The sequence below is a fragment of the Gnatocerus cornutus genome, chromosome 7 (assembly GCF_029298725.1).
Source record: "Gnatocerus cornutus isolate USDA-ARS CGAHR chromosome 7, icGnaCorn1.1, whole genome shotgun sequence".
In the NCBI taxonomy this organism is placed as follows: Eukaryota; Metazoa; Arthropoda; class Insecta; order Coleoptera; family Tenebrionidae; genus Gnatocerus; species Gnatocerus cornutus.
Genome location: NC_142239.1, coordinates 8,960,897 through 8,987,743, shown reverse-complemented (window position 1 = coordinate 8,987,743; position 26,847 = coordinate 8,960,897). Strand labels below are relative to the sequence as shown.

The window sequence follows — 26,847 nt, the reverse complement described above, 5'->3', positions numbered from 1 at the left end:
GAGCAGCATCGCAGTACGGTCGTTTCTTTCACTCCCTTTAAACCAATCAGTTAAAACTGAATTGATTTACTCAATTCACTACTTCTCAGCCCACTTTGTGTGTGAAAGGAAAGCTACTATAGTTGTGCCACGGTTGGCAAGAATATTTGAAATGCTTTATTTTTTGATTTTTTTTCGTTATATTATTAGCCAGTCTGTCTGTACTCAACTTGGATGTTTCACATGCAGCCAGATTATTTCATTATCAACTGCTCTTGATGCGATGATTTTTATGCGTAAACTTTGCTACTTGTTAGCAACTGATGATGTCGGTAGTAAAGTCTTCATGATCTTCTTCCATTTATTATTCATCCCACGACCTGCTGTATATCTACGACCTGTGCAAAATCTCATTTCCCCGTATCAAGAATGTTTCCGAGAAAACGCATTTTTTTGCCGATGAGGGCGCTGCTGCTCGGGCGCTTTTGACATGGTTGACAAATTGAATTTTGGGGTTAGTAAGATTTTTGACTTTTGAAAGCTACAAAAAACAAACGTAGAACAAAGTAACGATCGTAAACAAAGCACACAACGAAAACTTGAAAAAGCAACAAACAACGTGTAATAATTTCAATATTCAAACTTAAAATTTGAAATGTCAAAAACAATGTTGGTAATAAACCCAATATGGTAAAATGTTCCCAAAAGTGCCCGAGCAGCAGCGCTTTCCAAAGCATATGCGGAGAAACAGTGGAACTACACGAATGCACAGGTCGTAGATATACAGCAGGTCGTGATTCATCCATTTATCAATTTCTTTCAATTATTGGCAAAAACGGATCTCACCAGAGGGCGCAATCGATATGTCAACGAAAGGGGGAAAACAAAGTCACATGATTTTGTGTTATGATTATAGGTTATGGTTGTGTTCCGATTTTCTTGCTTTTGTGGAGTTATTTTGAATTAAAGACTTAGTTTTCCGTTTTATTTTAACGTATTGGAGCTGTATGTTTTGTTTTTGTGATTTTTGGCTGATTATTTCAACTTATTATTTTGTTTTTGCGGTCATAAGAACGTGTGTTATGTAATGTGACTTATGTGTTACTGTTTTTTATTAGGTACTTTTTTTCTCAGTTTTCCTTCAATAAAGCCAATCATACCTAAATAGAAATATCAATAATATACATTGATTATTTAGAAAGTAGAAGCAGACTTTTGAAAGAAGGTGATGCTTTATTTTTAAAGCAAGAAGAGGAAGACGCTTTTGTCTACTCCTAAAATAAATAAAGTGAATTTAGGCCTTCTTATTAATTATAGCAAGTAACAACAAAGAAAAGTGTAATTTGCAGAAGCTAATAATAAAACATAATACATAATTTTTTCATGGTTTTAAGTTGGAAAATTGAATTACTTATTGGTTGATTGTATTTATTCACCAACATAATCATCACGCAAAAAGTGTTCGCTACACGCTGGCATAAATTTGGTCACAGGCTTTCCAATTTTTAAAGCTGACTTCCACTTTTTTGTCACCATTTTGTCTTGGGGGAAGCGGTGAATCGTTATACAGTCTAACTTTTGTAATTATTACATTGCGGCACGGAACAATAATGTTTTGGTTTGCTCGACATCTTTTATATTGTCGTTAATAAATCAAATACTAAATGGTACCCAAAATCTCCGTTTTTACTGCAAATTTTATTGAAACTTTAACACGGGGATATACGACGCCACCAATGTTTTCCCTGATTCGGTGGTTCATAAATTTGATTACAGATGTCGCACCCTTTGCCGTTTTCGCCAATTGGTGGGTCGCGCGATCTTTGATGAGAAAAAAATGGTGAAAGGTTAACCTCACATTAAAAAGATTAGAGATGAATGCTTAAATGAAAATAGTTGATTACCTGTCGCGATAGACTTGCCCGTAGTCATTTAAACGATGGCATTTATTCTCAGCTTCTATCATAAAAATTGGTTAATTAAGCGATCGATGAAAAATATCGATCGAAATCAAAAGTAGAAAACTGTAAAATATAAAAAGTAGGAAACTGTAATAGCGGCTTTTAAAAATTTCGCATTTGAAAAATTTATAAATCAAAGATATAATTCAAAAAATGCCGCACCATTCAAATTGATCGAAAAACTAACGAATAAACGAAAGTATGTTTGAATGTAATTTTTTTTTCAATAATTAAATTTACATCGTAGATAGTGATTTTCATTTGTTAACGAAGGTGGCTTTGGATGAAAAAAATAATGCGTCTTTCTTTCAAAAATAAAACATGGCCGAAGTAAGTTGTTTTTACTTTTACTTTAACAATTTTTATAAATACTAAATTTATTTTGCAGAAAAACCCATCCGAAACGGAGAATAAGTAAGTTTACTTGTAATTATAATTTCAAATTAGTTTACAAATATATTTTTTGCTGAAATGAAAGTAATGAACAATCGTAAGTATTATTTTGCTAAGAAAAATTCATTAACGGAAAGATATCATTATTTTTATATATATATACATTAAGAACAGGAGGCAATGACGGTGGGGCGGTGGCGGCGGCGGCAGCGGCGGTGGGAGAGGCAGAAGAAAAAGAGCTCTCCCACCACGCTTACGAAAAAAAAGTATGTTTTTCTTTTTCGGTAATTTAAAAATTAAACATTTACGTTTACAGAAAACAAATTGCAAAAAAACCCGCTATCGAAGCCGCTGCAACAGCACCAGTTCCCCCGGTGGTTCCTCCTCCTCCACCAAAACAAAAAAAAGATATCATCATACTACACAACGCCACAAATTTGACATTTAATTTGTAATAAATAAATTTTTAAAAAAAATACCTTTTTTTTCCCCTTTTCATGTACATTTTTTAAATTTTGCATTTTTTGTCAGCAGTAAAAAGTGCGACTGTGTAAATCGGAAAAAAAATTATTATATTATGTTGATAGAGAAGCATAGAGAGCGTCCTTAAACTATTAATAATAAATTCGAAAATTTCAGTTTAATATGAATATACATATATGTACAACAATAAAAAAACAATGTCACTTTTTAATTTTTTATTAAATACAAAATGTATATTATTTAAAATTTGTATCTTAAACAACCATCGCGTCATTGTTAAACAAAAAAAACATTGCAGGAAGATTAGCGCAAACACATTTTAAATTACAATAATAATAAACTTTTGACAAAAAAAAATATTCATTGTGTACAGATTTCAAGATTATCAAATGTTAATTTTTCTTCTTCCAATGTGGTCTCGTTGAAACATTATCGCGCAATGTGGGCGATCAAAGTTATTGAAAAATGAAAATTTCAGTGACATTTCATGATTTTCCTTCACGTTAAAATCGACGGGGTCGACGTAAAGTCAGATCGGAAAAAAATTGATAATAAAGCCCCAAGACACGTAAAAATATGAAAAAAATACTAAACTGTAATTCGACATCCTCTATCCAAAAAAACAAACGCCAACCGCCTCAACCTTACAGCTTTCGAGAAGAAGCAATTCCCATCGAAAACTCGGAACTCTCAACTATCGAAGCGAGAGAACCTGCTCACGTTTTAGTAAGTGTTAACGAGAACGCGCATCCATTCTTTGATACTCAAGATAATTTTATTATAAATCGAGATGATTTGAAAAAGGAAGAATTGAAGCTAATTGACCTGTTATGGTCAGCAGTCCCTTTAAGCGATCAAAAATTCACAATTCGTTAAAAGAAAAATAGTGGGCAAAAAGAAAATCAAAGAAAAAATAGTATATTATGAAACGCGTTTCATAATGAACATTTTGCCTCGCGCACGTTTTTCATAAAGTAGTAAGTGCGGCAAAATGCATTATGAACAAGTTTCATACGCTATTTTTTCTATTTCGCCCTATTTTAAACAAAAAAACTTGATTTCGAAATCGAGGAAATTTTAGGGTAATTGGCATTTGCAAAATGTTCGGGAAAAAATTCGAAGCAGCCAAATCCAATGTCAGTCAGTTTGACAGGTGTGACGTTTTGAGATTACCGGAGCCCAAGGGAGCCAAGAGAGCAAAGATGTTGATCATGATCATGATGGTTCTCTTGCATCCAAAGAAATTTTCTCCGATGAATTATTAAGCCAAGTACAACATGAAATAATAGTGTATTGATCGATTTATGAAGGTTTATCAAAACCAAAATCTAAATTGTCAACGTTGACGGCAGGCTGACGGTTTGTCTGCTGCAAACCTAAGAAAAATATATGTTCCTGGAAATATTGGCACGGAATTGGTTCATTACGATACCGAAATACGCTCAAACGCGTATCGAAATATCTTCATTATGAACGCGAAATAGAAAAACACACCTTGAAACTCCTCATTTCATGCGGCAATTTAGTATTAAAGAATCATCGCATTTAGAACAAAATAATACAAAGAACCAGCCGTTAAAGGATAATTAGATAAATTGCGGGATAGTGGTGTGACCTGGTGTACTGAAGCAATACCGAAAGGTGAACCTGGTGCACCACAGAGAAAGAAACGAAGGGGCTTTAGCCGGTAAGAGTCCGGCACTACCCAAGTAATCGACCTCATCACCTGATGGGGTTTCCTCTCCGTCCAGGGCTGCATGAAAACTTATTGTTAGAGCAGGAAATGAAAAAAAATGGTCAGGATAGGTCAGGTTCCTCTCCTATGAGCTACAACCTCTCCGCGGTGGAGAAGCTTAAGTAACCTCAATGAACCCGAGAACAATGCCCTGGCGAGGGTCGAAGGTGAAGAATGAAAACTAAAAGCAGCTCATACAAACCCAGGAAGAAAGCGTTTGTCCCAGATTGGGCGGCTTTCGCCGAACTAGACTTAAAGCTACTTAGGTACCTTGCTAGAAAACGTGGATGAAACCCAATAAAATTCTGAAAGACACTCTTATTGCCGACCTGATGGATTCGAAGAAATTTAGTGACAACCCTTGCTAGCATAAAGAAAAGTCCATCACAATGTGTTAAAAAAGATCCTCGCGTCACCACCGAGAAGAACCCATTTAAACAGGTGCTTGGACACTGAAAAAGACCGGCGCTGCATGCTTCTAAATAATATTGATGGGATAAAATCAAAGCCAGATGTGCAATATAATAAGCGAGTTGACTAAACAGTTTTTGCAGAGGTACTCAGCTAACCACGCGGGCACGTATTTATAGTACAAGAGCTGAGACCAAGAAAATACAAACAAGCAGTGACATAACTTTTCACATAATACGTGCTCTAGTGAAAATTTTAAAAAAGTGCCATCAGTGGCTTCCTAGTGGTTGCTACAATTTGGTCTCATAAAGTCTCTTCGTCGAGAGACAACCCAAATCTTAGTTTAAAAGGCCAAAAAACTGAAAAATATGAAGAATATCGATGTACTGATTGCCTGTGAGACAACGTCTCTCCAACAAAAACCCCTTTAACTACGTTAATAAAAAACGCAGCTAGCCTCAAAGCTTGGGCATTTAGAAACAACAGACTGATCAAAATATGCCAAATTGTCTAAAATGCAATAGGATTTAGTCAATAGATTTTAAAACTAACAGACGTTTTACAATCAAAGTTTGAAACTCAAAAGAATCGCAAAAAAAAATACTTTTGTAACCTTAATTTCACACATTTTAATGATCTGGACAAAGTGTTAAACGCGAAAGTGAATACTGCTCGTCTCAATTTGAATCTTTCAACGCTTTATCGAATGCGTTATGCATATTGCGTAGAAATTACCTCTTAAAAAGTGGCAGGCTCGAGAAAAAATGTAAAAACGATTGTGACCACAACTAAAATTGGGTTTAATATTACATATCCAAAGCCAAAGCCAGGATTTGGAAGTTCAGAGATGGCAAAACGACTAGAAGTTTCTTCAAGAACAAGAAAAACACAGTTTCTATGACTGGTGTAGATAGCGATTTATTGGCGAAGTTCCATACCTTACAGGTGTCCCAGAACGCTCGCACTTCCTTCTGATGGAAAATCTTCTATCAAAATCTGAGTCGATTGCCGTATCGCATTTATAGTATTCCAGTTATTTAAAGTTGACCATTCGCAGCGCATCTTCGCGCAATGAAGAATGCTCTCTCTAGCGATTTATGGGCTGTGGTTGGCCAATTTAAAAAGTGCTTGTAACTCAAAGAATGTAAAGGCCTGAACATTGTGCGAGACGACAATCAACTCACTCTGATAAAAAAATTCACAATAAAAAAAAGTGCGAACGTTCTGGGGAACCTCGATTTTTTTGAAGTGATAGAATGGTCACAATTTGCATCAGCCACCTGGCCAAAGCGTCCAAAAAAATTGCCACTTTTCTTAGGTTACCTCAACTTGCACTTTACATTGGCCACCGTTTCCGAAGACCAAGTGCCACACAATTAGCCAACTTGTTGACGCTAAAACGTCTTCTACAGCTAGGCTTTAGTATGCATTCCTCGAACGAGGGACGATATCGTGCTTTTATTTTATAGCAATTGAATAGTAGGTGAGCGACTCGCCAAAATATGGGGTTGCAAATGGTGAGTTCTCTCACCAGTTTAATTTAATAACACCCTGTATAAACCCTTAGTTTTATATTTTGCAAATGGTTTTTTAGGTAGCCTATTCCCCTGACGACATAGTTGTAGAAGAAGGACGTTTTAGGTCTCAGTAATTCACATGAAGTTTCGTAGCCCAGTGCGAATGTTTAGATAGAAAAGTTCAGAGTCAGTTTAAAAAAAAAACTGTTCAATTACAGGCTTAGTCGTGGAAGACTAAGAATGCATTTGGCATATTAGGCGCAAGATGGCGTATTTTCCGTCGCCCCATATTGTTGCAATGACTATTTATTAGCGATCCGCAGTATCCGCATTTTTATTGCTCACAAAAAATATTTTGGGTAGTCTTAATATAGTCAACTTATAATAAATATACGAACCTCCATCTCTATTCAAAATTTACTAAAACTAAACTACACTAATAACAAAATGGCGAAATATAACGGAAGAGTTAAATTGGAGGTAATTTAATATTATTATATATACATTTGATATTTAATGAATTCCAATTTAAGGGTTCTACATTCTATGCCAGTATGACAATTACTAAAACGCACCTTATAATTGAGCCGCAGGATGAGACGGAAGACATGCGTACTTTCAATGAATCTCGTCTTAGAGGTGCCAATGAAATTAGGTCAACAGGCGTCAACAAAGTCACTCGAAGATTTGGAAAATCAAATTTTTACATTTTTTTTAATCCACCAAAGTTCTGGACATTCTTCTTCAAAAAATTCGAATCTTGATGAATCCGTAATTTAATTTTTGATTTATAGTTACGATGTACAGTTCAGGTCAATAAAAAATGGGACAAGTCTTGAAAGCTATTTTCAGAAAAATTTTTGCATAGCAATATTGTAAAACGTCAAATTAATAAAAATATTCGTTTGAGTTTTATAAATTGGAAAAAGTGGCGGAAAGGGGTCGTGGTGGCGAGCCCTACCGAAAGAGGGAAAAAAAGTATGTTTTTCTTTTATAGAGTATTTCGGTAATTTAAAAATTAAACATTTACGTTTACAGAAAACGAATTGCAAAATTAAAAAAGCGGGCTGCAAAAGCCGTGGTCGAAGCCGCTTCAGCATCGACGACAGCACCTCTTCCGAACCCGGTCGTTGCGCCTTCTAAAGCAAGCAGGAAGGAAATAATCATAATACACACAGCTAACAATTTGACTTTCAATTTCTGATTAATAAAATTTTAAAAAAATATCTTTTTTTGCCCTATTCATGTACATTTTTTAAATTTCGCATTTTTGCCAGCAGTATAAAGTGCGACTATGTAAATCGGGAAAAATTTCATTATATCGTCGTCTAAGCGGCAACTTCCACAATCTCAATTTTTACAAAGTCAAGCGGAAGCGCAAACAAACTGATTTTTTGGCAGTGTAAATAATTTTGCTCAATGATTACTTGGTAACAAATCTTAGCTTAAGATTAAATATATTCAAAAATATGAAAAATAATTTCCACCAGTAAGATTCCCGTGAAAAATTCATCTGAGAAAAAGTAGAAACAAAATATTTTCACAACTGAGATAGCGGATGTTGCCGCTTAGACGACGATATGTTGATAGAGAAGCATAGAGCGTCCTTAAACTATTAATAATAAATTCGAAAATAGGGAGAATGCAAAAAGTGCAACCTATGTTTTTGTACTAAATTTTGTAGAATATTGTTGAATAACGCAGTGATGCAAAAATTTTTGAAAAATACATGACGGTTTTGTCAAAATTGACTAAAGAAATTTAAATATTCAGGCGGGAGCTTAAACACTTTTTCATTGGTTTGACGTCACATCTCAGCTGCACGCTCCGCCTACTGATAGAATTCCGTATGCAGAACATTTGTTTAACACCAACGTTGCAATTCATGATTGTTTTTGCAAAAGAATTTATACACAATGGAAACGGGACTTCAAAAGGCCGACACACAAAATTTGAGACACGTAAATGTGCGAATGATATGGGATTTTTTATCAAGAAATCCTAACTTTGCAGTGAAAGCGTCACGGTAACTACATCTTTCTTTAACTTGATATGTCAGTTTACAATGAATGGTTGGATTTTTATTATCCAAGAAAAATACAATTATAATTATTATGTTGATGTTTCTTATTCAACCGGTATACTTTCACACGTTTATTCACATTTTTGCTTTGCATCATTCTTGGTCGGCGGGCGCATTTTTCGCATTTACCGCATTTAACGATAATTTCTACGAATACACAGTCACATTTATCATTTCTTTCTCTCTCATGACACTTTTGTAGAAAAAATATGGTTTTTACATTTTGATCAATTCTGATTTGATTGAATTTTATTTATGTACGATATAATTACCATCTATTTTTTTCTATATTCGGAAATCATTCGTATGAAGAATACACTCTCCGTGTTCGCAAGAAAATTTATAATTCAATAATTTGGTAGAAATTAAATAGGTGGTTTACTGTATTGAATTTTTTATAATCAGACCAAATTAATAACAATAACTGATCCAAAGCTTTTGTTGTTTTTTTAATTTTTAATTTATATACAATCCACTATACAGCATGTCCGCGGATTGAGTTCACAAGAAAGAAAAAAAAAGTTATTTTCCATTTTACAAAAAAATGACAACGGAATGACATTTTTGCTTAATTCAAAATTTAAATCTGCAATTAAAATTTCAAAATTATTAGTTTGTACTCTTAAAATCAATTTTTTCATATTTTTATTTAATGAATTTTCTAATCGTAAGTACATAATAGTAGGCTGTGAATTCAAAATATCAAATAGTGCATTAACGATTAAAGGAAAATTTACTCAATAATTGATAAGTATTAAAAACTCGGATAATTAATGCAGTTGCATCCGACAAAATCCGAAACAGTCGAATTACGAGTTAGAATTATCAGACTATGTGCTGAAAGAGGTGTGGGTTAATCAAGTATTTAAAATTGGTTTAAATTAAGGAATAAATATTATTCTTATTTCATTTGTTGCTAAATTAAAAATAAAAAAGTTCTTTGTTAGTTTTTGTTTTTACGATTTTAGAAACACATTCTGATAAGTTTTAATTTAAGCAAAAACTATTATTCCGTGATTTATGCGTAAAATTAAAAATAAAGTTTTTTTTTCCTTTTGCAAATTCAATCCGGGGACATACTGTAGACTACTCTATAGAATAAAAGTCGCAACTGAATTGGTAAATTTCTTCGAATAGTTTTTTCATTAGGCCAAAGGATTTTTTTTATTAAAACCCCCAACGCTCCAAGTCTTTGAGAAAATGTACAATTAGCAGTTGTTTTGGATATAACAAAAGTCTTCAGTTTAAGCAAAAAATTAATTGTTTATAAGTTTGTATAAAGCACTTTAATAAATAAAGTCAGTGTATGTAGCATGTGGACTAGAGTTAAAGTCAATCGAATTAAAGTCATCGACTGCATCATCATTTCTCTGAAAAAGTAAGTATTTTCATCAAATATTTTAGTTTTAACCTTCCATTGCATAGATGTCCGTCCGTTATCAAAAACACGCAAAAGTAAAAAGTACACAGTTACCACTTTTAAAAGAATTTGATGTTATATTTTCCTTATTTAATACAGTTTTTTTCAAAGTTTTAGTCACCTTAACATTAAATAACAAGTAAACAACTTGAATTTTTAAAATTTGTCTCGTCGGTTATCATAATTTTACACTTTTTAAATAACAGTAGATTACACACCGAGGTGGAAAATGTTTCATTCCTGTCGAGCATAAGTTTGATACCCGAGAGCGCAACAAATATGCGAGACAGGAATGAAACTTTCCACCAAGGTGTATGTATACTATTTTAAACACAATCATGATTTTAACGTCAATTGTGTCATCTCCTTAAAGAGTGAAATGTCACTAGTAAACTTAGTTAATTAAGCGACGTTACAAACACAATATTTAAAATTTATTTTTATTAAAACACATGTTGATAAATGTTGCACCCGAGTTTCCTTTGACAAGATTTTCCCAAGAAAACTATATATAGTATATTGTAGAACGTTTTTTCACTAGTATCTCAGTTTTGACGAATTGACAGTTACAACGTTATTCGAGACGGCCGGCTTTTCAATTATTGAGTATGCTCATAATTAACACATAGTAGGCGCTGCACGATTAATATTCTATCAAATTTGTTAGCAAAAGTCGAAACAACTTGGGATCAAATAAATGTCACTAAACTTTTGACCGATTTAAACTTAAAATGTCGAAAGTAAGTGAAGAACAAAAAGTGATACCGAATTTCTAACTAACAACATGGAAATGATTACGGGTAAAACAACCCCCACTTTTACCAACCGCGACATCGCAAAAAATGGGTGGAGGTGAAGAACAGTGGAGAAAAGTATTACTTAATTTTTATTTAATTCTTTTCAAATAGAATGTTATTAGACCTGACAAGACATGTTTGCACGCCAAAGATGTCTACTATAAACTATATGATGGATTGGTGTGGTGGGGGTTGAGGCGAAACGTGTGTTCTCAGCCTGGACCTAATTAGCTAACCTCAATTTTTTTTTTGCGATTAATAATGCCTCGTTGCCAAATAAAATCCTGTAAAAACTTTAATTATGTGAGATCAGGTGTTAGCTTTCACAGGCAATTCAGAAACAATGCGATAATTAGCATGTTTTCTAAATTAAATGTTATATTTTCAGATTACCGCATTCAAACCCAGATTTATAAAATCAGTGGCTATCTGCGATTGGAGTAGATACCATAAATGTTAATTAAATTTATATTAGATGTATGTCATGTGTTAAAATTAATTAGAAATGGCTTATTCTGGACGACTAAGAAAAAGTATGTGTTGTTATAAATTGTAATAAAGCGTCGTATTATTTGATATTTTCTAATTTCAGGAAATTAATGTAAAATTTATCATTTGTTTAAATGATTTACAACAGAAGCAAGGTTTAAAATTAGCCAACAAATTAACATCTACCCATATTAATTGGTCAAAGCAACCTATGAAAGTCAAATTAGCTGCTTAAACCGTATCTGCCAGTGTTGCAGACGCAATTGATTTTTGTAGGGAAGAACTAAAACTACCAAAATTGAAGTGCTACGACACGTTTCATTAAAATTATCGAACGAAGGTAACAGTCTTTGAAGTATATTAAAAGTGTACTATAAAAATCAACATATCTAGACAAATAATTTTAGGTACCTATTGACCTACAAAGTAAGTCAAGACAACGTGGAATTGTTTTTTTCGTCCATCAGAAGCCGGGGAGGTCATAATACCATTCCGACTGCTAAACAATTTGCAGCCGCATTTAAGCGCTTAATAATTCATCATGAATTGAAACCATAGGGCTGCAAATTGTTTAGACGAAGGATCATATCCGATTCTTGACATTTCTAGTGAAATCGTGCAGTCAAAAAGATCAAAATTATTGGCATTTGATTTTCAGGAAGAGCAATTTACTAATGAAACTGCTTGAAGCTTCTTGTTTGAGAGTATTTATCGACCGGTTATGACTCATTTTGTAGATTCTGTTGTCGAATATATTTCTGAGTTTGTTGTGAAAAAAGTTTTGTCTAAACTGTCCTGCACCGTTTGTGCCAATGCATTAACTAACATAAGTCCATTGTTTGATGTTTTAAAAATTTGTCGAGAAGCTGAACGAGTATGTCGAACGCTTAAAAGTAGACCTATCTCAGACAAAACTTTTTTCCAAAAGTTAATAATGGTTTTTTTCTATTTCGCGTTCATAATGAAGATATTTCGATACGCGTTTGAGCGTATTTCGGTATCGTAATAGACCAATCCCGTGCCAATATTTCCAGGAACTTATATTTTTCTTAGGTTTGCAACAGACAAACCGTCAATCTGCCGTCAACGTTGACAATTTAGATTTTGGTTTTGATAAACCATGATAAATCGATCAATACACCATTATTTCATTTGTACTTGGCTTAATAATTCATCGGAGAAAAACTCTTTGGATGCAAGAGAACCATCATATCATGATCAACACTTCGCTCTCTTGGCTCCCTTGCGCTCCGATAACCTCAAAACGTCACACCTGTCAAACTGACTGAAATTGGAGTTGGCTACTTCAATTTTTTTTCCCGAACATTTTGCAAATGCCAACTACCCTAAAATTCCCTAGATTTCGAAATCAAGTTTTTTCGTTTAAAATAAGGCGAAATAGAAAAAATAGCGTATGATACTTGTTCATAATGCATTTTGCCGCACTTACTACTTTACGACACTCCTCGCTGCGCTCGTCGTGCCTTAAAAACGTGCGTGCGACAAAATGTTCATTATGAAACGCGTTTCATAATATACTATTACAAACTTACCCAAAAATATTTTCGATACATTAAAAGATCATCTTCAAGATTTTACCGTCTTCAGCCAAAATCACAATTTCACTTTAATTAAACGAAATATTTTAATTTATTTACAAACTCGATTACACCATATTAACAAAACTTTTAATTTAGATGTTCGTGGCGTGCCAGTTCACTAAAATTGTATTATTTAGACATCAATAGATTTAACAAAAACAATTTGTGCATTTTTATTGCAAAAATTTAAATATTACATTTTGTACAGTGAATAGGCAGCTAGTCATAGTGTAAAAAAAATATTTCGGTTGTAAGTAATAATCAATTTTTATTTTATTCCATTTCTGTATTTCCCGCTAAAATGCGACCTAATATGCAGGATCATGTTGCTTCACTTTCTTATACCCCCACTCCGACCTATTCAATCTCTATGGTTATAGTACAAGATGTTTATAAATGTTTCTAGCATCAAGGATGGCTCTGGAATTTCTGTCGTACACTATTTGGCCGCTTTGTATTCATAGTGAATATAACTATCTTGAAAATGATTTATGTTATTTACGTTAATGACGTTTCAGTCACAATTTTGTGTTCAAGTTTTTGATTTTCAGGTTTTAAACCACAACTAGAACAGGTTACTTCTCAAAACTTACTTTGCTCCAACCGGTTTAATAAAGGTCTGGAAAAATTGAGTGTCCAGTTTGCCCATTTTCAATTGCCTTGGAGGACCGCCACCCGTTTTCAAACGATCGGCAACATTTTGCCAAAAATATATCAAAAAGATACTACAAGGTGTTTATAAATGTTTCTAACATCAAGGGTGGCTATGAAATGTCAAAGAAATTTGTTGCTTATTACAAATGGTTTCGGTTTTTCAACTGACATTTGCAGTTAACTTCAAACTTGCAATTCGTGGTGATGTTGCGGTTCAAGAAAGCCCTTGCACTTTTAACTCCTTATTTCATATCACCAACCCAACCTATTGTATTTTCCCTTAGAAACCAGCGCACCACTCCCATCAACTGCTAGAACCCTACAAGTTTCCCCACAACCAGAAAATCCTCCAGTGCAACATCGGTGTAAACGCAACGCGGAAAACTCCAGATTAGAGTATTCATATTATATGAAAGATAAACTGAGGATAAAACAAGAATATTACAACAAAAAAATTAACGCACGACCTGGTGTATATTTACGACCTGTGCATTCGTGCAATATTTAAGCGTGTTGGGTTTATCACCAACATTGGTTTTGACATTTCAAATGTGAAGTTTGAATGTTAGTTTTTGTATGCAAAAATTTTCAAATTATTACTCGTTGTTTATTATTGTGTTCTGTTTACGTTCGTTACTTTGTTGTTGTTTTATGTTCTTGTTCGTGCTTTTGTAGCGTTATTTGTGTTTTTTTTTAGTTTTAAGTTAGGGAAAGGATTTGTTCTCGTTATTATCTGCATTTGTGATTACTGACAATGCGTTTCCATAAAAAGTGCTCGATTTCCCAATGTTAAGACAAGAATTCCAAATCCTTTCATGAATTTCCATCCGATCTGAACTTGCGACAAACTTGGATCGACAATGTATCCATTTTTTGTGGTAATATTTGTAATATTACAAAATAGAACAAAATAAAGTTACAAGATCCTTATTAATTTAGGCCCCCTGCGACTGCATCAGCACACGACCATTTGCAACTTACATTTTGACAAAAAAAGTTTTAAGTTTTTTTGAGTCTTCCTTTATTTTGTCCTTTCCTTCAATCAATGAATCATCAACAACTTTGACGGTAATGCAAGTTTATTTTTAAGTTCTCTTCGTGGGTAGGTGAAAATAATAAATAATAAAGAATTAGAAAGCTATGGGTTTAGTTAACCAAAGGCAGCTAAGAAATTGCAACAAAACTGTTTTCGTTTCTTTTTTATTTTGACTTATTTAGATAAATCCGAGCATAATTCACAAAAGTTCCATAGTATCAAGCCAATCCCAGTTCCAGATAATGTAATGTCCAAAATTATTCCAAATCTGGGTTTCAGAATCAGAGGGTTAAGTCCGTTTTCATCAGTTGTCCAATACACCAACTTTTAACTTTTTTACCATTTAGTTTTGCTTGAACTTAAATAGTTACATTAAATTAATAGACCAGTTCAGCCTTCAAAAAAGGTAAAAAGTGCAAAAAAATCGTAGTAGAATGAAACCTATTGGAAAATGTTGAGAATATTACAAAAATGAAAGAAAAAATAAATTACGGTCGATTCGAGATCGGGAAGTGGGAGAGGGTGGGCTTTTAAGGGTTAAAATCGGTTTATCTCGATTTCCGGCAAAACTACAAGTCTTATGGAAAAAAGTTAAATGACAAAGTTGTAGGTAAGAAAAAGATCTACAACTTTTGTATTTACACTTTTTTCTCATAACCTCAAAATTCACATGAAAAACTCAAAAAAACACGTTTTTGGTTTTTTGTTTTTATCTTTTACAAAAAAATTTTTTTTTATGAAATTTGGTGAAAATTTACCTTTGTATATACCAAATACACAAGAATTTTTTGGATTTGAAAAATTCATTTTTTCTCCTTATTATTTAATACCGAAAAAGCACCCTAATTTTCAATCGAAAATTCACGCGTCAAAATATCAGCTTTTTTAAAAAAGTTGGTGGGCTTTTTATTCGTTGAAATCTCTACTTTCTGATAGTGTAATAAAAAATATACGTCACTATGGAAAATATTTTCAAAAAATTTAAAAAACGATAAAAACTCGAATCGAAAAATTATTTTTTTATCATTATGTACAATTTTGAGCTATTTATTAATATTAACACTGTAATTACTCATTTAGCGTATGATTCTAAGTTACATTGATTATCAAAAAAATTTTCAATCAAAAGATACTACTATAATTAACAAACAACTAAGTTAATAATGTGTATATTTGATAAAACATCTACAATTTGATTGCTCTGGCATTTAAATTAACAGAGTTACAGTTTTAACATATTTTTTCCAAAAGTTTATAGTTTATTCCCAAAATAAAAAAATCCAAAATTTGACATTTTTGATCTGAAATAGCTTTTTTTTTCGCAGTTAATTGTATATTAATTACTGTACGTCTAAATTAGTAATCTCAATTTTCATGTTTGTTAAAAATACAGCCCTTAAAACAAATATAATTTAAACAGTTAACAGTTTAATAAAAAAAAATTAAATTTGCCAAAATTAGTACGTTTTGCTGTAGAATTTTGAAATATAGCAGACTTAGTAATTAAGTTCAAAGTAGTAATTTTGCCAAATTTGATTGCTTTGGCATTAAAATTGTTAGAGATGCAGCCCCTATTAGACAATTCTTTCAGACTTCGGTTCATTCAAAAAATTAAATTTTCCAAAATTAGTACCTTTTGCTCTATAATTTTGAAATTTGGCATATTTAGTAATTAAATATGAAATAATAGCCTTGCTAAATTTCTTGGTTTGTCATTAAAATAGACCCATAAATTTTTTCCAAAAGTTTTTGGTTCTTTTTCAAAATAAAAAAAATCCAAAATTTGACTTTCTTGGTTTATATTTTTGATTAACTATGCAATTTAGCATGGTTAATAAATAAATCTAAATTAGTAACTTCCTCAAATTTTATTGTTTGGCGTTAAAACTGAACCCTAATAAATAATTTTTACAGTTTTTGGTCCATTCAAAAAAATTATAAAAAAATTTCAAATTCAGTATCTTTTGCTGCATAACTTCAAAGTTTCGTATGGTTAGTAACTTTGCCAAATTTGATTGCTTTGGCATTAAAATTGTTAGAGTTTCAAGCATTAACATATTTTTTCAAAAATTTCTAGTTCCATCAATTAAAAAAATTTCGAAATGTGTTTCTTTTGATGGATAATTTTGTAATTTGGCACAATTAATAAATAAGATTAAAAACCTCCCGAAATTTCATTGCTAGAATCGGAAAACGACGAAGGAATACCATCAAAGAGACAGAAATTATTGAACTAAAAAATATTCCGAAGAACATTTATATAGTATGAGATTTTTTTAATGACAAAAAAATAATAAAACTGTAATAAACCAGCTTTTTTACTGAGAAAAAAAAATTATAACATCCTCATTTTTTAGATAAAATTCCCTTTAAATCCTATCTTGAATATTTTTAACAACCATTTTTCCATGTTTTACTTTGCAATCTTAATGTTTGATGGATTGAAATTTTTTTTGTTTATCAATGTAACATAGAATCATACGCTAAATAAACTATTACAGTGTTAATATTAATAAATAGCTCAAAATTGTACATAATGATAGAAAAATAATTTTTGGATTCGAGTTTTTTTCGTTTTTTAAATTTTTTGAAAATATTTTCCTTAGTGACGTATATTTTTTATTAGACTACCAGAAAGTAGAGATTTCAACGAATAAAAAACCCACCAACTTTTTTAAAAAAGCTGATATTTTGACGCGTGAATTTTCGATTGAAAATTAGGGTGCTTTTTCGGTATTAAATAATAAGGAGAAAAAATGAATTTTTCAAATCCAAAAAATTCTTGTGTATTTGGTATATACAAAGGTAAATTTTCACCAAATTTCATAAAAAAAAATTTTTTTGTAAAAGATAAAAACAAAAAACCAAAAACGTGTTTTTTTGAGTTTTTCATGTGAATTTTGAGGTTATGAGAAAAAAGTGTAAATACAAAAGTTGTAGATCTTTTTCTTACCTACAACTTTGTCATTTAACTTTTTTCCATAAGACTTGTAGTTTTGCCGGAAATCGAGATAAACCGATTTTAACCCTTAAAAACCCACCCTCTCCCACTTCCCGATCTCGAATCGACCGTAATTTATTTTTCCTTTCATTTTTGTAATATTCTCAACATTTTCCAATAGGTTTCATTCTACTACGATTTTTTTTGGTTTCAAAAATTATCTACCCTGGTCTATAAATGTAACCATTTAAGTTATTTAATGCTTTTATAAATAGCCTTTATAAAATTAGATCATTAAAATGAAATTCCTAAAGTTCCCAATTATATTCAAGCAAGAACATTCAAACAAACGTTATTTCTATCACTTGAACAAATTAAAACACGCATAAAGCTTCTAAAAATAAAAGTCAAGCGACTAAACAAACAACATGAAGAAAAAAACAAGAAATTACAAGAGATGCAGTCTGAACTTGACAGGCGGCAAACACATACAAACCTAATCGCAAAAATTAAATCAGATGCTGAAGAAAACAACTTTAGAGCTAAATTTTTATCAAATCAAATACTAAATTGTAGTAAACAAAAACCTGGATGGTCAGAATCAACTTTGCGTGGCGAATTGCTTCGCCAAAAGGTTACAATCTTGGCAGACTTTCAGTTTTGAAATTGCCATATAGAACCACCTTGCAACGCTACATAAGAAATGGCCAAGAAGTAACTAAACTTATAGAAACTCGGCTGAAGGCAGAAAATGACATTACAGCCGATCGAAAGAGTCTATAAAGGAAAAACTGTATTACAGAAGAGCAGAGGACACATTTTATGGACTGGAGACAACAAAAGAATCTGAAACCATTGGTTAAAAAACCAACACTAGCAAACAAAATGTTGTGTTACGTGTCAAATGAAAATTTTCGAATTTCGAATTTTCTTGGACCATAACATGCATTCTGGCGATCAAAAAGATTTGTAACTTACAAAGAAATTTAAGCATCAAGCCCGTCCGATTTCTTCCCAGGAATCACATTTGGCCGACAAACATGGAAAAAATGAATGTTAGTTCAGTTACAGCAGAAGTTAAATATTTAATAAAGCACAAAAATTCAGAAAAATCCACTATTCATGGAGATGATGTACACATTCTTTAAAACTCATGATGTTAATGACAAAACTCAACATATTCGACAAATTGATGGACATGCTGTCCGCTACACCGATATCAATAACAATCGTTTGGAGTGGATGTTAAAAATACTTCCTGAATATGTGGATTCAATTCAAGAATCATCCAAACTACATAAAATGGTGGGACTGCAGAAGCATTGAAATTCACAGCAAAAACTACGGCAGAATGTGTAGTAATTGGAGAAAAGTGGATTTTTCTTTGTCTTGACTCGAGCGTTTAGCTCGGATGCTGTAGAATCTATGTTTAGCAATGTTCGGTTATGTGGAGGTTCGCAGGATGTTAGTGATGCTCGAGTCGCACATTATGCGATTAAAAGGATAATCCAGTCAGGATTAGTAACATCTGCAGAAGATGCTAATGTGTATGAAAATTGTGACCACATTAGTAAAATCGGAAAGATTAAGCTAATACAGTCGTCTACAACAATAGAAATTACAATACCATCAAACGTATGCACCAGTATTTCAACTTCAACTCGGCCGCAATGGCATTTTTGGAAATAGTCAATATCTTACCAATAGGAAACAACCCAAAAATTGCAATAGAATCGTTACTATCTGAGCCAATCACTTCTTCTAGTCTCCTCTCATGTGCAGATCAAAATCACAAAGTGATAATTTCTGAATTAATTTTGAGCAAGTTGCTGAAGCCTGTTTTATCCAATTTTGGCAAGATAAGAACCGATCATGTTACAACATTTAGTTTAATCCACAAACCTTCAAAAATCACGAAAAATATTAAAGTTATAAACATTTCAAACCTTTTTCCTTTTAGTTTTATTTCGTATTTAATCACTCATTGTAAGGTTTTGCAGTAGATTGGCACAATTAGTACAAGAAAGATGCGCGACTCATTAAAAACTCAACTCAACTCGCCCAAGTCAAAAAACGTGCTAACCTCAAAATTCAATTTGCCAACATTGTCAAAAGCGCCCAAGGTCACTAGATCAAAGTTTCTGTTTTATAAGGTACGGCTATTAGTAACAAAAAGAAAGACAACGATATCTTCTGTCTATCTCTACATGCGCTCTAAATGACATGGAAATTTTGTGTTGTTTGTGTGGACACATTGCTTTATGAACTGTCAATTCTTGTCAAATATCGTTTGGAATAAAATGGTTCGAATGTGCGATTTCTCAACACGAATCGTTATGGTGTTTTTGTTTCCTCCGCTGTAAGTAATAGATATTTACATAACAAGTACGGAAAATTTCAGAAAACTCCAAATAGAAGGTAGAAGCCCTATCGAAGCCGACAATCATTGTGACATTGGTTAAGCGTATTGGGGGAATATAAAGTTGGTTTTTGGTATATGAACCCTTGAGTACTTCTTATAAGCTTATGGAATTTTGTACCGGTTAGTTTACGAATAATACGAATAATGTTCCCCCAATTGGTCTTCAATCGCTTTTGTATCTCAATAGCCCCAATACCAACATGAACTTCTTGCATTCAGGCGAATAACTCGTTCATCTCATTGTTAATATAAGTTGAAAATCAAATCTATGGACAGGAAAATGGAAGAAGGAAGACCACTCACATGTGGTACTAGCTAAGTACATCACAAAACCTGCGTTATGAACAGAATTGTTTCAATGGCCTAAAAAATAAGCGAAAATCTTGTAAAGTGTAGGTGTTGTAGGACCAACTGACTTGCTACCCTTAATCTAAAATTGGCACCTCATAAAACAGCAGAGGGACAAGATACAGTCACTGCACTGAACAGCAGCCTCAGGAGGGAGATACAGCATCGCTTTCAACATCAGCGGTAGAAGATAATTGGCTTTAAGCCACTTCCGGCTTCCTCATAATGAAAGGGAACACTGAAAATGTAATAGTACAAGAAAAACACATAAAATAGGCAAAACAGGACGAAGGTCCTCAATCACATGGGTGCTAACTCATAGCTATACATTCATAGAGAAAATGTAGTAGAATAAAAGATTTGATTAAAATTATTTTATTGTCGTTAAGTTAGATGCTGCACTATTTCTTTGGTTTTTGGATACAACGTTGAATCTTCATTTTACCTGAAATTAATCATTGATGTATCTTAACTACTGCTGCCTCAGTTCTTAGTAAATACATATATTTCCCACCTACTTATCAGTTACACTATATCATCTTATTGCTTTACTCACAAATATGACTAATATCAGTCTCATCCATTTGCAGACTTGCACTTAGTTTCTTGTTACTTCATAAGAAAATCACAAGGTTTCATTGCAACAATCTGTATTTCAGTGTTGTGCACCCTCAAGTTCTTGAATATTTTTCCACATTCAAACTTCTCAACTATTCAACTATTTCTTATATTTCATATAGTCATTTCCTCACTATACGCGTCACTTGCATTTTCCATCCTAATGCTTTTTCTCAGTTCTTCTTCAGATCTTATAATTTTTATATTTCTTGCTACAGTTCACAACATACAAAGAATTTATAACACTTATGCGCTTAACTGTATACAGGTGGAATCGTTGAAACACTGCCAAAGACAACGCTAGAGGCTCAAACACATGATTGGCACTTCAATGGAATTGATCGTAATGTTGGTTTGCTCACTCACTTCTTACGTATTCAAATGGTCTCCTGTAGTGTAAAAAATAGAATTTAATTTTGTATTTTAGGGTGTTAAACAAATAATTTTGCCATAACCTTAATATTTGCTCCTAATATTCGTTTTGTTGATGTTGATAATTGCAGTTGTTTTGTATAAACTCAATCAAGATCTTAAATATGTATACATCTTCAAATTTGTAATTATCTCTCTTCTAAATAGCGCTTGAAGAATATCTCATGTACTTCATTTTCTGCTCATGTATTTGCTACTTCCATTTATGCAATGCTTTCTCTCAGTTCTTTTTACATCACATCATTATTACCACATTGTCTGCATAAGCTACAATATAAAAAGTGCTGATAGCATATTCTAATTAGGACGTTACTGCATACAGGTCGAATCGTTGGAGATTGCCAAAGACAGTGCTTGACGTCCAAAAACTTTACTGAGTGTTGCTCTTCCTCAACGTGGCAAAATGTAATCGGTCCTAATGTCGTTTAGCTCACCTCTTACGTATTCACATAGTCTGTTATAATAGAACCAATTTTCATTTCGTACCCACGGTTTATTTAAGTGTATTTTAAACAAATAAATTTAAGATAACCTTAAATTTTGTCAATTACAAATTTTACGTCAACAATTTTATAACAATTCCCTAGAATCTTGCGTCTCGTTCTAACCCATTGCTTTATGGACTATGTCTGTCTCTCTTGAATTGCGCACTGAAAACTAATAGCGGTACCTTATAAAACAGAAACTTAGATCTAGTGACCTTAAAAAACATATTTTATACAGCGCCATCTTGTGTACTTTTTGTACACCAGCTACAAAATTGACAAAATTGCCAGATGATGAAATTTATAAATGTCACATGTGACAGTTCTTTGAATTTTGAAGAACCCAATTATTTAAATTATAGCTATTAAGACAACTAGTGTTTTATAGAGAGTTTAAAAATCGAGTTCGTAGATTTTATAGAACGAGATTTTTTAACTATAAAACACGAGTGTCTTCAAGATTTTTTCTAACACTAATGCTTGTGTTATGAAAAATCTTCTTTGATTAAAAAATTCTTAGTTGTAGCAAAATGTGTCAAACTGTGGTGGGTAAAGGGTGCGGTGGTAGGTTTCCTATAGTAACAGTAAACAAATTGTGAAAAAAACAATTTGCATCGGTTAAAATGTGCGAGAGTGTTCCTCAAAAAATTAAGGAAAAAGGTAAGGAAATACGGGGCAATTTGTTACCTGCAAAATCAAAACCCGCCTACGAGAAAGTGTATCATTCATTTCATGACTGGAAAAATAAGAATGGCATCACGGAAGTAACGGAAGATGTCATTTTGGCATTCCTGGATATGAGGGTAAGTGCGTAAATAGAAATGGAACATTTTTGAAAAACTAATACATTTACTTTTTAGTCGCAAAAGTTGTCACCATCCTCATTGTGGCCAGAGTATTCCATGCTCAAGGCTACACTAAAAGCCAAAGACAACATACAAATTGACAAGTTTGGTGCTGTTATTCCTTTCTTAAAAAATTTAAATGTTGGTTATCGCAGTAAGAAGTCCAAGGTCTTGACACAAGAGGAAATTAGAACATTTTTACAACAAGCGGATGAAGGGGAATATTTATTTGTCAAAGTAAGGAATAAATTATACTTAAGGCCGTCTGACACGGGCCACAATTATGAACAAAAATGTGAACAGAATTTGGGATATATTTCTGATTTAAAAAATGAAGAGTATTTTTGAAGATATTTTGTGCACATGTATGACACGGCTTCCAAATTCTGTGCATATTTCTGTTTTTGCGCTTGCGCATTCGAAAATATTTTGACGTTTAACTTAGGGATTTTGTTTCTGCTCAGAAAACGAGTGCATCAATTCCTGAGAATTTAAAACCATAAAAGTGTAGCGCTATATTTTTTTAATTGTTCCATATACAGGCTGTCCCAGAACTCGCGCCCCAGAGAAAAAGGGCTTATGGAGGTAAGAATTCTTAACCAAAATTTCGAAACCATAATTTTTTAACTCAAAAAATAACCGAAATAAAGCAAAAAAACTGTAGCCAATCCTGAAGCTGAACAGAATTTGAAAATTGGTAACTATGGACACATACTATCATCCATTGGTCAGATGAACTTTAGACTCTCGTTGCCTAGGAAATTGGGTTGGCCTTTTACTCCACTTCTCGAATAAGCTTTCGGGATTGGTTGTTAACTTTTTATCAGTTCTTGAATACTATTAAACTTGGTCAATTTTTGTTTTGAAATTTACCATCTGTATTGCTGTCGGCACCTTCCCTTGCTCTATGGGGAGCGAGTTCTGGGACACCTTGTATAATAAGATATGGACAACGAGTTGTTTTACTCTTCGGTGATTTTAATATCAATTGTGTTAATTTCCCGTGGTTTGCTAAAGTTAAAACAAAAGCGACGACTTTGGTGTAGACGATGGTTACAACGACGTCACCAAGGAAAAGATGTTTTAACTTTATTAAACAAAAAGCTGTTGGTGGAAGATCCGAATCGTACAAAAATTTTCTTCGCTTAACAAACGATCAATTTAAATATCTGCTGAAGTTCATAGAACCTCATATATCAAAGTAAGATACTTCAATGCTGGATGTATACTTTTTGTATACATTCAGAAAATTGGTCCTCAAAGCACCTGTCTTTATTTCTTGGGTGGTAATATTTGGCTGCAATGGTCTTAATGACGCTTGAATTTTTTCAAGTGCTGCCTGCCGAGCATGCAGATTTTTGTACAGCGGCGTCTTTACGGCGAACAAATATGTATGTTTTTGATATTCTTTAATTAAAAGAGTAACTTGATCTCTAGACCACGATATTATTATTTGAGCACAACACAAGTTAGTTGACTTCAAGCGCAATGACTCAACTTCATGCGCAACATTGCCGCGCACTTTCTGTACAGAATTCTGGAAGAATTTAGAACATGTTCTAAAAATTTTTCTTCACACAGAATTATGTACAAAATTGTGTGCAAAGTGTGTATGACACGATGAAGATTTCTGGACATAATTTTTCAGACTAAATTCTGTGCATAATTGTGGACCGTGTCAGACGGCCTTAAGACATAAATTTTATGAAATTTTTCAGGTTGCACTGATCTTCGGAGTTGCTGGAGCCTGTAGAAAAGCCGAATTGGCCGCTATGGAATTCAGTGACGTACATGATTGTGGTGACACAATAAATGTCATTATTCCGGATTCTAAAACCCATAAGGAACGACGATTCACCATTGTTAGTGAAGGTTTTGGGGTTAATCCCATCGAATTATATAGACGTTATATTGTTTTGCGCCCAAGAAAATCACCTACAAGATTTTTCTTACATTACAATAAGGGAAAGTGCAGCTGCCAATGTGTGGGAATCTACACCTTTGGGGCAATTTCTAAGAAAATCGCAACATATCTTAAACTAGAAAATCCATCGAGTTACACTGGCATTGTTTTCGCCGCACTTCGGCGACTCTTTTTGTTAATGCTGGTGAGTAGTCAGTTTATTATTCAGAACATATAATAAAATTTACAATGTAGGGGGAGATATTACGTCCTTGAAAAGACATGGAGGATGGGAATCTGCAAAAGTAGCAGAATCTTATGTTGAAGAGTCGCTGGGAGAAAGATTAAAGATAGCTAGACAAGTTTTTGGGAATGGAACATCTAATACTACGAGCGCCATTGGGAATGAAGTAGTCGAAGTAGAAGAATATGCTGGAAGAGAGTTTAACAATGAAACGGCTATTACAAGAGCAACTGTGAATGAAATATTTGCAGAAGAAGCTGAAAACACATTAACGATGTTACGGGAGAAATGTGCTAGTTCTAACAATTTCAATTACTATACTTTTAACTTTTATGAAAAATGTAAGCAAAATGAATAAAGTGAATTTTTGAATCGTATTTTATAACTCTATAAGATACGTTGCCATTGACGACGTACTTTATAAAAAAAAGCGTATTTTAAGAGCAATATAAAGGGTGAGTTCTTATGCACCATAGAAACAGTATAACATATTAGTGTTAGAAAAAATGAAAAAACATGTAAAGTACTTCATAATAGAGATGATAGAAATATTTCATAATAACATAGTTACTGCTTCATAATAGCATAGTTACCGTTTCATAATAGCATAATGGCCCTTAATTCATAATATTCAATGTATTTTCGAAAATTAAAGCAACATCGAAGATCAAAATCCGAAGATTTCCATTTATGTATTTATAGGTATTAACTGTAACATAAAATATCTTGGGAAATGCTTTTCTCGCTGTTCAACGCGTTCAAAAATTAAGTCAAAAATTGGAAATTTGCAGAACTGTTGGGTGGTAGCATTGCCTCATTCGTACATGTTTCGATAAAGCTTTGTATTTACTACGGATATTAACTAATTCATAAAAAACTCGGACGTTAACAAGTAACGTCCTCGTTCATTATGAATTACTTAATATCCTTCTCAAATAAATAGCTATTAATACAACTCTTGTGCGTTAACCATTTTACAGCGCTCAATCATTAAAGCACTCCGGCTACGCCGTCGTGCTTCAAACTGATTTTGCGCTGTAAATAACTATTGCGCATGCGCAATGTGGCTATTGAAGCGACGTCATCATTCGGTTATTCCAAGTGCATGCAGACCGCGTGATTGCTTTACCTGTTGCACACGCTGAGGATAGGTTATTTTATACCTCCAATCGCTGTCAATTGTCAAATGATACACGAGCCTAATGCGTTGTTTACACCGGTTAGAAACAAAATAAAAGAAACTGTTTCCTACTTACCAAATCCAGAACCGCAATATTCTTATTTTAATCCGTATTTTCACGCTGCGTACCATTTATTTCCACACTGAACTCTTAAAACACTTGCACTTGAGCACGCGACCGGTACGACGCCATTTTTAGAAATGGAATGGAGTGAAGTTAGCTAGCAGCTAGTTCTTGCGACAAGCGACAAACCTGCAGCGCCATTTGATTTGATCTCTCCAGAGGTCCTCAACCAATATTATTAAAATTTTGTTTAAAACCGGGATAGGCGCAAACAAAATTACGAATTTGTTGATGTCATGGTTAAAACAATTCTAAACAATATCGTCAAGGTTTGATTACTATCATTACTATCAGTTCACACTCTCCTGTGTAAATTTTCGAAAATTTTTGGGTGTAAATCAGACTTTCAAGTCTTTAGTGCGAAAATTAGGGGAAAATTGAATGTACCGATTTTTGAGGTTAACCCGTTTATATATGTTCTTAACGCGGTCAAATGTAGTAAAAAATATTGTTTATTTTTCATAAATTCATAAGCCCTTTGTCTATTAAATTAAATTAAATTTTAATTTGTTTTTCATTTCGTTGTAAAAATCTGCTTTTTGAATGCATGTATTTTCCCACTCAACATTTTTTTCCTTTTATTAAATTATTATTATTATCTTTTTTAAATCCGCAACTTGTCTTTAAAGTTCCTCAATCACTTTTTGTAAACTTTCAATTCGAATTTTGTTTTTGTGAAACAGCACCAGCAGCTGTTTCTAATACCCCATTTTAACACAAGTTTGAAATTAGTTGATTCCGGAATT

General features: G+C 33.0%; 1 long non-coding RNA gene across 1 annotated transcript in view; it reads right to left on the bottom strand.

The window, feature by feature from the left end:
* The window catches only part of LOC148170735 (uncharacterized), an 86,726-nt gene extending 60,547 nt beyond the window's left edge, over window positions 1-26,179 (bottom strand). Inside the window, exon 1 of the long non-coding RNA XR_015770497.1 lies at window positions 26,054-26,179. This is a non-coding gene — a long non-coding RNA (uncharacterized LOC148170735). The remainder of the gene's footprint in view (window positions 1-26,053) is intronic.
* Between the last annotated feature and the right edge of the window lie 668 nt (window positions 26,180-26,847).